This window comes from Marmota monax, unplaced genomic scaffold (genome assembly GCF_021218885.2).
Source record: "Marmota monax isolate L192 unplaced genomic scaffold, Marmota_monax_Labrador192_F-V1.1 WCK01_AAM20220418_F8-fsc00104, whole genome shotgun sequence".
Lineage (NCBI taxonomy): Eukaryota > Metazoa > Chordata > Mammalia > Rodentia > Sciuridae > Marmota > Marmota monax.
The window spans coordinates 4,884,549-4,897,776 of record NW_026693836.1 but is presented as its reverse complement, the minus strand read 5'-3'; the positions used below and the strand labels follow the sequence as shown (position 1 = coordinate 4,897,776).

Sequence of the window (13,228 nt, the reverse complement as noted above, 5' to 3'; positions counted from 1 at the left end):
TGTCCAAACACAAACACACACTTATAAAAAACAAACCAAAGAAAATTAGAAACTATCTCAGGACAAACATAAATAAAAATATGATATAGCTAAACTTAGGGAATGCAACCAAAGCAATACTATGAAAGAAGTTTATAGCCTAAAAGCCCACGTTAGAAGAAAAGAAAAAAAAATCTAATAAAAGCAACCTAACTTTATACCTCAAGGGAATAGAAAAGGAAGAACAAGTTAAGCCCAAAATTGCATAAAGAAAATAATAATAAAGATTAAAGCAGAGATAAATCAAATAGAAAAGAATAGGAAAAAACAATAAAAATGAGAGGTGATGTTTTAAAAAATACAACAAAATTGACATACTTTAGCTAGTATCACTGCAGAAAAAAGGGAGACTCAAATAAATAAAATCCCAAGTAGGAGATATACCACTGATACTACAGAAATAAAAATGATCATAGGAGACTACTATGAACAATTATGCACCAAAAAATTGAACAATCAAGAAGAAATGAATAAATTTGTAAACACATACAACTTTTCAAGACTAATTAGGAAGAAATAGAAAATTGGAACAGATCTATAATTGGTAAGGAGGTTGAATCAATAATCAAAAACCTTCCCAACAAAAAGCAATTTAGGAACTGAAAGTTTTATAGCTGAATTCTACCAAACATTTAAAGAAGAGTAACAAAAATCCATCCATCTCAAACTCTTCCATATGTATGTATGTGTATATATATATATATATATATATATATGGTAATATACATAATAGAATATTATTCAGCCTTAAAAAAGAAGGAAATCTTGCTATAAGTGAGAACATGGATAAATGCCAGAAAAATTATGCTAGTGAAATCAGGCATTTATAGAAGAACAAATACTGTATAGTTACACTTTTATGGAATATTTAAAATAGTTAAACTCAGAGGCAGAAAGTTCTCAGTAGCTGGCAGTAGAAGGAAATGGAAATTTACTGTTTAATAGATATAAAATTTTAGCTATGCAAGATGAATATTCCTAGACATATGCTGAACAATACTGAGCCTATAATTAATAATATAGTATTTATTGTATACTTAAAAATTTGTTAAGAGGATCTCATATTAAGTGTTCTTACCACATTTTGTATTTAGAGATAATTTGCATGTGTCAAAGTTTCATGTGAGTGACTAAGGATTTTCCAGAATGACGTAGCTAGCTCAATGAGGATATGAGAAGCAAGGATATGTATATAGTCCGTGGAAATAAGTGTGCTGAAATAAGATTACAGGAAACCGGCTCTGTTCTGCAGTGGATAGCACATTGGACTTCTAGCCAAAACCATTTGAAATAAGATTACAAAAATTAGATTAAAAATCTGACCCTGATCAATTTTACTTAAAATTATATTTCTGGAGAGACCCAGATGGCTCTCAGAAGTACTTTTTAGAAAATGACTTACTATGATATGTAAAAATCATAAAATCATTTTTTTGCCCCTGTTTTCAAGTTTTGGATAAATTGTAATGAATATTGTCTCTACTTTCACAAGTAAACTGAGTATTATTCTTCATTAAGCATGTGTGCACATATCCTTATACACAGAGAGCTGATCTTATGTGTTTTTGCACTAAGATTGTTATCTGAACCTGTTTGGTCTCAGAACTGTCATTATATTGTATAGGTTCTATTCCATTTGTCCTGTTTCATTTACATTAGTGCAGCAAGAACATTTTTTGTTGTATTGTCAGCAAAACTAAAGAGAAATTCACTTAATTACTTTCTATCTGGAGATTATGTAAAGAACCTGAGAATCTAGGTCTGTATTTTCAATAACCTTAATCATTTCAGAGAATTCTTTCTTACTACTCTTATTAGCTTATCCATTCTGTGAATAAGAAACCTAATCTTTAAGAACCTAATCTCCTCCAAGTTTTAGATGCAGCCCAATAACTGCAAGAATTCTGCCCTCTGCAAGTTTCCCCAATCCATTGAGATTTCTGGCTTGCCAAGAAGTGACTTTCTTTACTACCAGCTGAAGTCCTCCTGCGAGGGCTGTGCAAGTATTAACTCCACATAAAACACAACCTTTGCCCCTTAATGGTGGGGCCCTTCCTACCCAATTAAAGGGAATTTTTTTTTCCAACATGGTATTACCAGCATAGCTTTGGTTGCACAGTTGATCTGTCCAGTTAGATCTTGGAATAGGACTGATTCCTAGAAGTTCTGGGTAAATAATTACATTTTCATTAAATGTTAAGAGTTTCAATTCAGGTGGTTATAATACTATATGTTCAATGTTCTAAATACTTATAAAAATAAGGCAAATAGTATCTTACGTATTTTCTGTAGAATCATCAAAGATTATGCTAGAGATAATTTTAGTAAATGTAGTTTGCTTATTTATAGATGAATTATAATTAGAAACTATAGAACCTGAAGTTAGGAGTGGTTTACCTTTTCATCTTATGCATCTTTCTTTTTTGTTAGAGGTCAGTTGTGATTTTTCTAAATTTGATCCAACATAAAAGCATTCTTCTTGATTACAAGGAGCAGAGTCATTGTCATCCTTAAGTTGTCCTGATGATTATTAGTTCATAATTTACAGTAAGATTTCCTGTAGGATAGTTCTACTTGATTCCTAAGGGTCAGTGTGGATAAGAAAACATTCAAAGAATATTTCCTTTTAGTACACACAAGATAGTCTGATAACCTGAACATTTGGAATACACCAAAAAGAAAAGAGAAATCATAAAAAATAAACACTACCAACAATATTTTAAAGCAAATCACCACAGGTAGATTTTCCTCATTGATTTTATTCAGTCTGGTGTAATTTATTTATATTCTCTTGACCTTGGTTCAACTGCCTAGGCTCATGAAATTGTCTTCTTCTGTGTCAGCCTCATCCAGGAAAGTTGGTGGTCTCAGGCCACAGGTAAGTGCTAGGTGCAGGTCCCAGGATGATGTCACTGTATCCTGGAACCTTTCCCTTGCAGCACGGGTTGTTAAAACTGCTGGTTACAGTTCTCTCCTCCAAAATTCTAAGATATTTCTTCTTTGCTATTTTTTCTAGAAGGTCCAATTTCTGGTCTATGGATGACAACAAAACAAAACAACAGAAGCTGTCATTGCGAGATGAAAGAAGAAAGCACTTTCTGATGACAAAAATGAAACGTTGACATAATTTTTCCCATTTAGCAGAAAAGTTATGAAACAACAAGTGATTAAGCTATGTAAAAAAAAGCAATTGAGTCATAAAAAATAAAAAGATAAATAGTTAAGAAATAAATATTGAAGTCTCAAGTAGGAAGTGGGTTGTGAGATTTACTGGATAAGAAATCAGAGGGCAAGAGAAAGGGAAGGAAAGTAATGACATCAAGGCCATTTGGGAAAAATTGGGTTGTGGTTTATGAAAATAGTTTTTGATTTATTGGAAAAGGAACTGTAAATATGTCAGCCAATGAAGACTTTACATACTTACTGATAACCTGTAAGCAATAAATGAGATTTTAAAAATATTTTAAAAGGCTGCTGATATTCAAAAGTACATGTCAGGGAGACAGGAGTATTTCTGTTGATTGTAGTTCTCTTCAACAATCCCAAAGAGCAGTTTATTCACGGTGTTAGTGTTGACATGGAAATGACTGTAAAAGAAGAAGGAAAGTAGGGAAAGCCACTTAACATTATTGTTATATCCCAAAGTAGCTTTTCCAGCTATTTTAAACTATTATTTCTATATACTGTCCATATGGCTTTTAAGCTGTGACGGGAAGTCTAGGTAAGTACTCCATTATTATTTTTCTAGGTGAAAAGGGAATGGGGTTGGAGCTAGTTTTAGTTTTCTAAAATGAGAACAAATTTAGAAGAAACCGAAATATTAAAGACATGAGGCCTTATTTCTAAGATAAAACTTATGAGGTCCTTCAGCTCCAGCCAGAGTGAAAAATGAACCCCAGGACCTTTTTTTTTTTTTTTTGGAGAACACTGCACTGTTACATAACCTAGCCCCTGTTGGTGCCCACCTCTGAATCCGCTCATTGCCGGGTTGGTAGGTTTGTGCTTCTGGGAGCCCTCATCTCACTCCCCATGCTCATTCTCAATGCCACTTCATGCCAAATCCAACTCTAATCCACTTCCTCTGTGAAATCCATTCTGCTTTGCTAGCTTTTATTTATCTCCTCTTTACAGTTGAAACAGTGCTCAGAGGGTATACTATAATACCCAGCATTTGTGAACCAAATGATGCATTTACAAAGTTAAAAAGTCATAAAGTGTCACCTGTGGTTGTAATCTTATATGATAGAAAATAAATTCCTAGTGGGTTTGTAGCCTTGTACTGCTTTCTAACTACTTGAAGGAGATTGCAACATTTTGTTTGTTTGTTTGTTTTGTTTTTGGTACTGGAGATTAACCACTGACCCAAATCCTCAATTTTTTTTCTTTTTTTAATGTATAATTAGAGACATTAATTAATTAATTAATTAATTAATTAATTAATTGAGTTGTTAAGTGCCTCACTAAATTGCCGAGACTGGCTTTGAATTCGCTATCCTCATGCCTTAGCATCCTGAGCCACTGGGATTACAGTGTGTGCCATCATGCCTGGCAATATTGTCTTTCTGATCACTTTCTCTTCCCAATCCTTCAAGTTGCCAGGCAGTTCTTTTGGGCTTTTTTCATGGGAAATCAAGATGAAGAGGAGAGAGAGGGGAAAAAATAAGAACAGGTGACCCAAGTCTTACAGAAGGAGATAGTGCTACTTGAGGGAGTGAGAATAGTGAAAACAAGGACAAACACATGTTGAAGTACAACTTTCTTCTATGATAATTCATGTTGAATTGGTAGTATTTCTTTCTCATTAATAGAATTCATTGGTGAGATCATCTGGGCCCAAAATTCTCTCTCTCAGAAGTTTTTGCTTTTCGATTTTTGCTTATTTTATCACATATTCACTTTTTAAAATATATGGTTATATTTCTTGAGAGTTACTTTTGGTGGTTTGTGTCTTTTGAGGAATTTTTCCATTTCATCTAAACTGTAAAATTTATTGGTATAAAGTTATTCACAATATTCCCTTATCATCCTTTTAATATTTGTAAAAATCTGTGATGATGTCATCTCTTTCATTCCTGATTATGATAATATTTATAGTCTCTCTCTTTTTTTTTTATAATCAGTCTGTCCAGACATTTATCACCTTATTGATTTCTACAAAATCTATTTTATGTTTCACTTGTTGACCTTATTGTTTTTGTTTGTTTGTTCTTTTTGATGGTTAATTTAAGTGCCAGTTTTAAAGGTGTTTTTGAAAGAGATTAATATTTAAATTGGTAATCTTTGGGTAAAATAAATTATTCTTCAGAATGTGGGTGCTCTTCATTCAATCAGTTCAAGACCCAAAAAGAACAGCTTTGCGTGCGAGAGAAAGTTCTCCAGCAGAGTGCTTTCAGACTCCATGTGGACCATTGGCTGGCATGTGTCTTTGACTGCCAGCCTTTGGACTGGAAACACACTATATTTTGGGTCTCAAGCCAGCCGGCCCACAGTGCAAGTTTTGCACTTCCCAATCTCCATAATTTTTTGAGCCAAAGCCTTATGACAAATCTTTTAAAGAAGTTATAGAATTAGCAAAAAGTGTTTATACATGTAATAACTATTCTTGCTGTTCTTCCTTCTCTTATGATTTCCATCTGATTTGATTTTCTGTAAATTGAGTTTGGAGTGACAGGATGAATATTCAGCTTCTGTATGTGTGAATACATCTTTACTTCAACTTCATTTTGTAATGATAATTTTGCTTGGTATAGAGGTCAAGGTTGATAGTTTCTTTTATTTTGGGGATTTTGAAGGTATTATTCCACTGTCTTCCCACATTCATGATTTCCAATGAGAAATCTGATGTCGTTCTTATTTTTCCTTTGTGTGTGTGTGTGTGTGTGTGTATATATATATATATATATATATATATATATATTTTTTTTTTTTTAAAGAGAGAGAGAGAATTTTAATATTTATTTATTTATTTTTAGTTTTCGGCGGACACAACATCATTGTTTGTATGTGGTACTGAGGATCGAACCCGGGCCGCACACATGCCAGGCGAGCGTGCTACCACTTTGAGCCACATCCCCAGCCCTCCTTTGTACATTTTTAAATTTTGGCTTCCTTTGAACTTTTATGTTTGTTATTGAGTTTCAGCAGTTTGCTTATGATGTGCCTGGGTTTTTTCTTCTTCTTTTCTTTATATGTTTCTTGTGCCAGGAGTTTTTTTGGAGCTTTTTTAAAAAAATTTATAGTTTTCATCAAATTTGAAAAATTTCTGGTCATTATTTCTTAAATTGTTTTTCTCTCTCCACCCATCTTCTCTTTCAAAAGCTAGAATTACCCAAATTAGACCATTTGAAATGGAACCACAGTTTAGTGATGGTCTGTTTAATTTTATATGCTTCACTGTATCGTTTCTAGTGTTATCTTCCAGTTCACTCTTCTTTCCTTCTGCAATGTCTAATCTGGTCTTAGTCCAATCCATCATATTTTTTTAATCTGAGAAATTGAATTTTTCATTTCTAAAAGTTTAACAAGTATTTAAAAAATTAGTTTCAACCTAAATTCTGAAAATGTAGAATACAGTTATCATATTTTTAATGTCTTTCTCTATGTCACTTTGAATTGATTTTAATTGATTTATCTCTTCATTATAGGCTATGCTTTCCTGCCTTAGATGCAGATATTATAATTGTACTTTAAAGTAGACTGCTCTTTTCCCTATGGCCAGATTTTTATTTTTATTTTTTAGATGAGTGTCTTGCTATGTTGCCCAGGCTTGTATTGAATTCCTGGGGCTCAAGTGATCCTTTCTTTTCACCCTCTCAAGTAGTTAGGACTATATGTGTGTATCACCACACATGGCATATGGCCAGTTTAAAAAAATTCAGTTTATATGTGAGAGTGGGCTTGCACACATGGCACATATTCACATTCTTCAAATTCAAATGATCTTCATATAAATTTAACATGGGAGTTATTTTAATTTACTGCTTTCTTACCTCCAAGCCTTTATATATGCTGTTCCCAGTCCCCACAGTGGCATCTCTCATATATCTGTCTAGTTAAGTCTTCAGGCTTCACATATTAGTTCAAGTATCACTTCTTTAATAATCCTTTTCTTAGTCCCTAGAGCTAGTTTTGAGCTTCTTCCTCTGTGTTCTCGGATCTCCTTTCTTTTTATAAAACCTTCAATTTCTTACTTAGTGTTTGTCTTTTCCACTAGACAGTGAACTCTATGAGGGAAGGGATATTAAATCTTTTTTATAATGAAGTAAACCCGATGCCTACAACAGTATGTGGATCATAGCGGGAACCCAATGAGAATCTACCATACTGATTAAAATTCCTTTTAGATTTTTGAAGCTAGTTAACTATCAAGGCAATATTTATCATCATTTACTTCAAAGTATTCTCATGAGATAGAATATGGAGCTTTGACATCAGACAAATTTAGGTTTGAAGTATGAGGCTTCCACTTATTAGCTGAATGACTTGAGGAAAGCTAAAAGTTGCTTGCTTTCTGATTCCCAGGGTAACTATTTTTTTTTAAATATTGAGACAATAATGGCTTCTTCTTAGAGTTTTTGTGAAAAATTAAATAAGGCTACCTTTGTAAAAGTTCTTAACACAATGGTGAAAATATAGTAGGTGTTCCGTAAATTTTAGCTTCTCAGTTCATCCATTTTCCACTATACTCTCTTCTTCTTTGTTCCTCTTCTGCTTTATTATAGCCTTCTTTCTTTATAAGAGAAATCTTGAGTGAATTATTGATACCAGCTGAAGAATAGGAGCAACATAACAAAGTATTTCATTCTCTTCCTTCTCATTGGCAAGAATTTAGATAAACCTAGATGTAACACAAAATCAAAGGGAATTGGATCTGGAGGGGACTTGTAAATGCAAAATCTTCACTCTGAGGCATTGAACCTCAGAGAAGGAAAGTTACATGGCCAGGATCCTAGGCAAAACTTGGTAAGGTGCTTTTGGAAAGAATTTGGTTGAGTATCTTAGTGTGACTGAACTTATGGATTTGTTGGGTTTTGAATTAATTGCAAATACAAACATGTTGACATACCAAATGCAGATGTTGGACAAATTCTATCCTTTTCTTCATTTCTAAACTTGTAAGGCCCCTTGTCTAAAAGTGTGCAAGAAGGTGTTGTTTTCTAATAGAATTCTTGCTGTGCTTACTGTTTAGAGAAGTCCATCTGTTTAATTATTATCACGAGCTGTACCTAATTCCATGGTGAAAAACTCATATTGCAGGCAAGTGGGTAGCATATCTACAAAGGTTGGGTCCATATGCCATGCTGTTGGGGCAGGCGGATGACAGTTAGGGAAAGAGAGGTGAACGCTTGTGTCAGACAGCCTGATAGAAATCAGGCCGTTGATATCTTATGACTGTGTGTTGTTCCTTTGAGTTGATCCCTGGGACCAGTGCCAGAAAAATAAATGAGAACCAGAGACCAAATTAAATGTTGCCTGATCATTATGTCAAAGACAAAAGCAGGAAGATAAAAATCTCAAAGCCAAATAGATCCAGGACAAAGGGAAAATAATGGCAGCTGTAACCATAGTTTGGAACTAAGAAGTGGAACAAATGAGGCTGAACTTGCTGACCATCTGTTCAGAAGCAGAGGGAGCCTCAGAAAATGCACTGGGCTTGGGATCTGGTGATGGGCTCTCATGTCCTTGTTCAATGTCTTATTAGTGGAGGACCTGGGAACAGTAACCTGTTCTCTCTGAATTTAGTCTTCTCATCTGTAAATGAAGATATGAGAACTGCCCTCCCACCCCCATACTTTTGCAAGATGGGCACAAATTAGTTATTGGACAGCTTCACCCATTCTACCAACTGCCTTCCATCATTAGCACCCAACTTCTAGCTTCTATGATTTTCCAAGACCTCCTGTTCTTGCTAGACCCCTGCCCATGGCAGTCATTACTTTTGTACTTAAGCAGAAAAACACAGCTTGACAAGATTCTTACTAAATATATGCAGAATGTTATAATCCTTCCTACTCATAGATGATCTTGAAATATTATTTATCTACTCAAGGCCTCAGTTTACCTAAACTCACAAGGTAGTTTTAAGTATTAAATAAAATAGTATGCACAAAATATTTAATACAATTCTTGGTACATAGTAAGATATTGCTAAATATATATTATTGTAAATATTGTCAAAGCATACCTTTTAAACATTTGAAAACATACACAAATGTATGTTGAGCAGATGTCAAAGATTTGTTTACACCACCAAGGAGGAAAGCAGCTGGATGTTAAAGGAGACTTTGAAAGAAAGAAGTGTATGTAGTTTGTGAAAGAAAGAATGCTAAAATGAAGTTAAGTTTCATATAAAACTGTTAATGTCCCGAGGAGGCTAATAAAATGATAACCCCTCAGGTTATCACTTTTATTGGGCAATTACATTTATCTTCACTAGACAAAGATACCTTATAACCTGTCAATCTTCTTCAAGTTAACATAGCTTTACATAGAGTCTGAGCCCTTATTAATAATAAATAGAAAGTCAAACTAAATCACAGTCCAAGACAATCAGATGGCTAACAGCAAGATTGTTCAGAAAATGCACTGATAATGAGAATGAAAGGTCTGCTGGTGGTCTTGTCTTGTTTACAGGTTTTGGATAACTATTTTAGTTTTTTTTTTAAATATTTCTTTTTTAGTTTTAGGTGGACACAATATCTTTATTTTATTTTTATTGGTGTTGAGGATCGAACCCAGCACCCGGTGCATGTCAGGCGAGCGCGCTACCGCTTGAGCCACATCCCCAGCCCCTATTTTAGGGTTTGATTAGTCTGAGATCTTGGTCTTCTGGGACCTGGGTTTCAATGATCAAGCTATAATTTCCCACCCTTCAAGTCTTTGTAACCAAATTATACCACCATAAGTATCTTTTGGTTTCAAACTTGTGAAGACATTTGGGAATGAGGAAGGGACAAGAAACAGGAGTTTGGAGTTGAACAAGCTTAATGTTGGTTTTTGGTTTGAGGTGGACATTTAGAAATGGGGCATGTTCCACATTTGCAGCAGCTGGATGGGTGTATGTGAAATTGGTCATGTTTGTGTTTAACCAACATATTTCTTAAACTCAGTTGTTATTCTTTCCTCTTCAGCTTCTTAGATGCACTTCCTGTTTGTTTTTTAATACTTTCATTTCCCGTTATTTACTTATTTATTTTTTAAATCTCTAGCTAATGTTTCCCTCCTCCTTTTCTACCCCTCCTAGGTCTTCATATTTACTTCAAGCAGTTTTTCTTCTTATTTTACGACCCTTCTCTTTTGGAACAGTTGAAAGCAGAAAAGATTTGTTTTCTTTTCACTCTCTTCTCTGATTCTTTCTTTTGTTTACTTTTATAGTATCTGTACACCCACAGTTTCTATCTGCCCAGCCCCTTTTGTTCCTCAATTCTCTCCTTGTGGTCATTCTGCATATTCTTAGGCCTTAGAGGGTAGACAAAAGGGGAAGTGAAACTCTTATGATAAGTCAAAATATACTTTATTGGAGAATCTTTGCTTATTTTTAAATCCAGATGCTATTTTCATGATATTTAATAAGTTAAATAAATTGAGAGATATTTTCTTACTTTTTAAATTGTAAAGACAAGCATACTGACATAGATTCTTAAAGTTCTTTTCCACAATATTGCTTTATTAATATAAGAATTTTCATTTCTGTATTTTTCTTCTGTCTTTGACCCATGTGCTTTTTGCATAATTATATTCATCAGGTATCTATGTTTAAAAATTCTTTTTTTAAGCTTGCAGCTTATGATGTAGGTGTAGTAAAGAGTAGAAGAAAGTTGGCAAACTAAGCCTGTGGGCATTGTGGCCTTCTGAGATGAGAAATAAGGACCAACTATCAGTAAGCTGAATCCATTGCCATGGAGGTCCACACAGTGATTGAATTACCTTGCTCTGCATATATTGTCAGAAAAGACACAGGTCAGCCTTCCACAAGCAAACCATCAGCAATGGACTTGTTTTCTAATTCATTAGAAACAGGGCAAACTGTTAACAAAGGACATTCTCATAAACAAAGAATTACCACTGCATGATTGCATAGTGGCACTTATTGTGTAGCAGAGAGAATCTGAGATCTGGAGTCAGACTAAGTTCAAATCCTGTCACTTGCTAGATAGGTATCCTTGAGTAAGTCACTTAAATTTCCAGGCTTTAGTTCTTCCATAAAATGAAGATATGAATCATTAAATAAGCAACTATGATATTACATATTTTATATAATTTGTGACAAAATACAGGTTATCATCATTGTTGAAGAAATGTTGTAAGTCTATGGAACCACTTGTTTTTCTGCTCATCAAGAATTTGTGTGAAGGAAAAGAAATTTCAAGATTTGCTACATGTCTGTAATATTGCTGTTTCCCCCCATAATCCCTTCCAATTTACAAGTGGATCTCAGTTGGGCAAATGAGAGTAATTAAAACAGTAATTAGCAGAACTTTCCAGAACACTCAGTGAGAGGTGGAGGAGCGACAGCTGTCCAAGCTGCACAGTTATGAGCTCCTTTCCACTTTCCCACATCGGCCTGCTCACCAGCAGTAGAAAATGGTCAAAGAAACTACTTACTATGTGGTATTGGGGGTCAAACCCAATGCCACCCAGGAAGAATTGAAAAAGGCTTATAGAAACTGGCCTTGAAGTACCACCCTGATAAGAATCCAAAAGAAGGAGAAAAGTTTAAACAGATTTCTCAAACTTATGAAGTTCTCTTTGATGCCAAGAAAAGGGAATTATATGACAAAGAAGGAGAACAGGCAATTAAGGAAGGTGGAGCAGGTGGTTTTATCTCCCCCATGGACATCTTTGGTATGTTTTTTTGGAGGAGGAGGAAGGATGCAGAGAGAAAGGAGAGGTAAAAACGTTGTGCATCAGCTCTCAGTAGTGTTAAAAGATTTATACAATGGTGCAATGAAAAAACTGATTCTGCAAAAGAATGTGATTTGTGACAAATGTGAAGGCCAAGGTGGTAAGAAAAGAGCAGTCGAGTGCTGTCCCAACTGCCTAGTTACTGGAATGCAAATGTGAAGGCATCAGATAAGCCCCCAATGGTTCAGCAAATTCAGTCTGTGTGCATGGAGTGCCAGGGCCATGGGGAAAGGATCAGTCCTAAAAATAGATGTAAAAGCTGTGATGAAAGGAAAATAGTTTGAGAGAAAAAGCTTCTAGAATTTCAAATTGACAATGGCATGAAAGATGGTCAGAAGATAACATTCCATGGTGAAGGAGACCAAGAGCCAGGACTGGAACCAGAAAATATTATCATTGTGTTAGATCAGAAGGACCATGTTATTTTTACTCTATGAGTAGTGTATGGACTTCTTTTCATGTGTATGGACATACAGCTGGTGGAAGCATTATGTGGCTTCCAGAAGTCAGTATCCACTCTTGACAATCGAACCATAGTCAACACCTCTTATCTGGGTCAGATTGTCAAGCATGGAGATATAAAGTGTGTGCTAAATGAAGGTATGCCAATTTATCATAGACCATATGAAAAGAGTCACCTAATCATCAAGTTTAGGTAAACTTTTCTGAAAATGGCTTTCTCTCTCCTGACAAACCCTCTTTGATGGAAAAATTTCCACCTGAATAGAAGGAAGTAGTAGAAGAGACTGATGAAATGGATTAGGTAGAACTAATGGCCTTTGATCCAAATCAGGAAAGATAGCACCATTATAATGGAGAAGCATGTGAGGATTATGAACATCATCCCAGAGGTAGTGTTCAGTGTCAAACCTTTTAATGGGCCAGTGAATAACACTAACTACAGACGTTTTATATGCAGTAGTGAATGAGTGAAGGACTATAATCATAATATGTTCACTATATCCTATTGTTTTGTTTTAATATTCAATTATAGTAGTGTTTTAAAAGTTAAATGAAGAATAAATGCAAATATAAAAGCTCTAACTTTGCCCTGTATATATGATGAGTTCAGTATGCAAAAAGTTGTTTAATACCTATAAAAACTACTTTTAAAAAGTTCCCCTAGCATGTTATTAGGCCAAACCTTGTGATTTCAACTATGTATGTGGACAAACTTGGACTGAAATACTAGGTATATGTGTTGATTTCAGTGTGTGAGTCTTCATTGTTAAGCTATAAAATTAAAGCTCTGTATTTAACTGGCAATAAGAAAAAGAAAACTTGG

The 13,228-nt window shown here is 34.6% G+C and overlaps 1 pseudogene; it reads left to right on the top strand.

Annotated features, from left to right (window-relative positions):
• Positions 1-11,418: 11,418 nt before the first annotated feature.
• LOC124105262 (dnaJ homolog subfamily A member 1-like) lies at positions 11,419-12,864 on the top strand (annotated as a pseudogene).
• Positions 12,865-13,228: the final 364 nt, after the last annotated feature.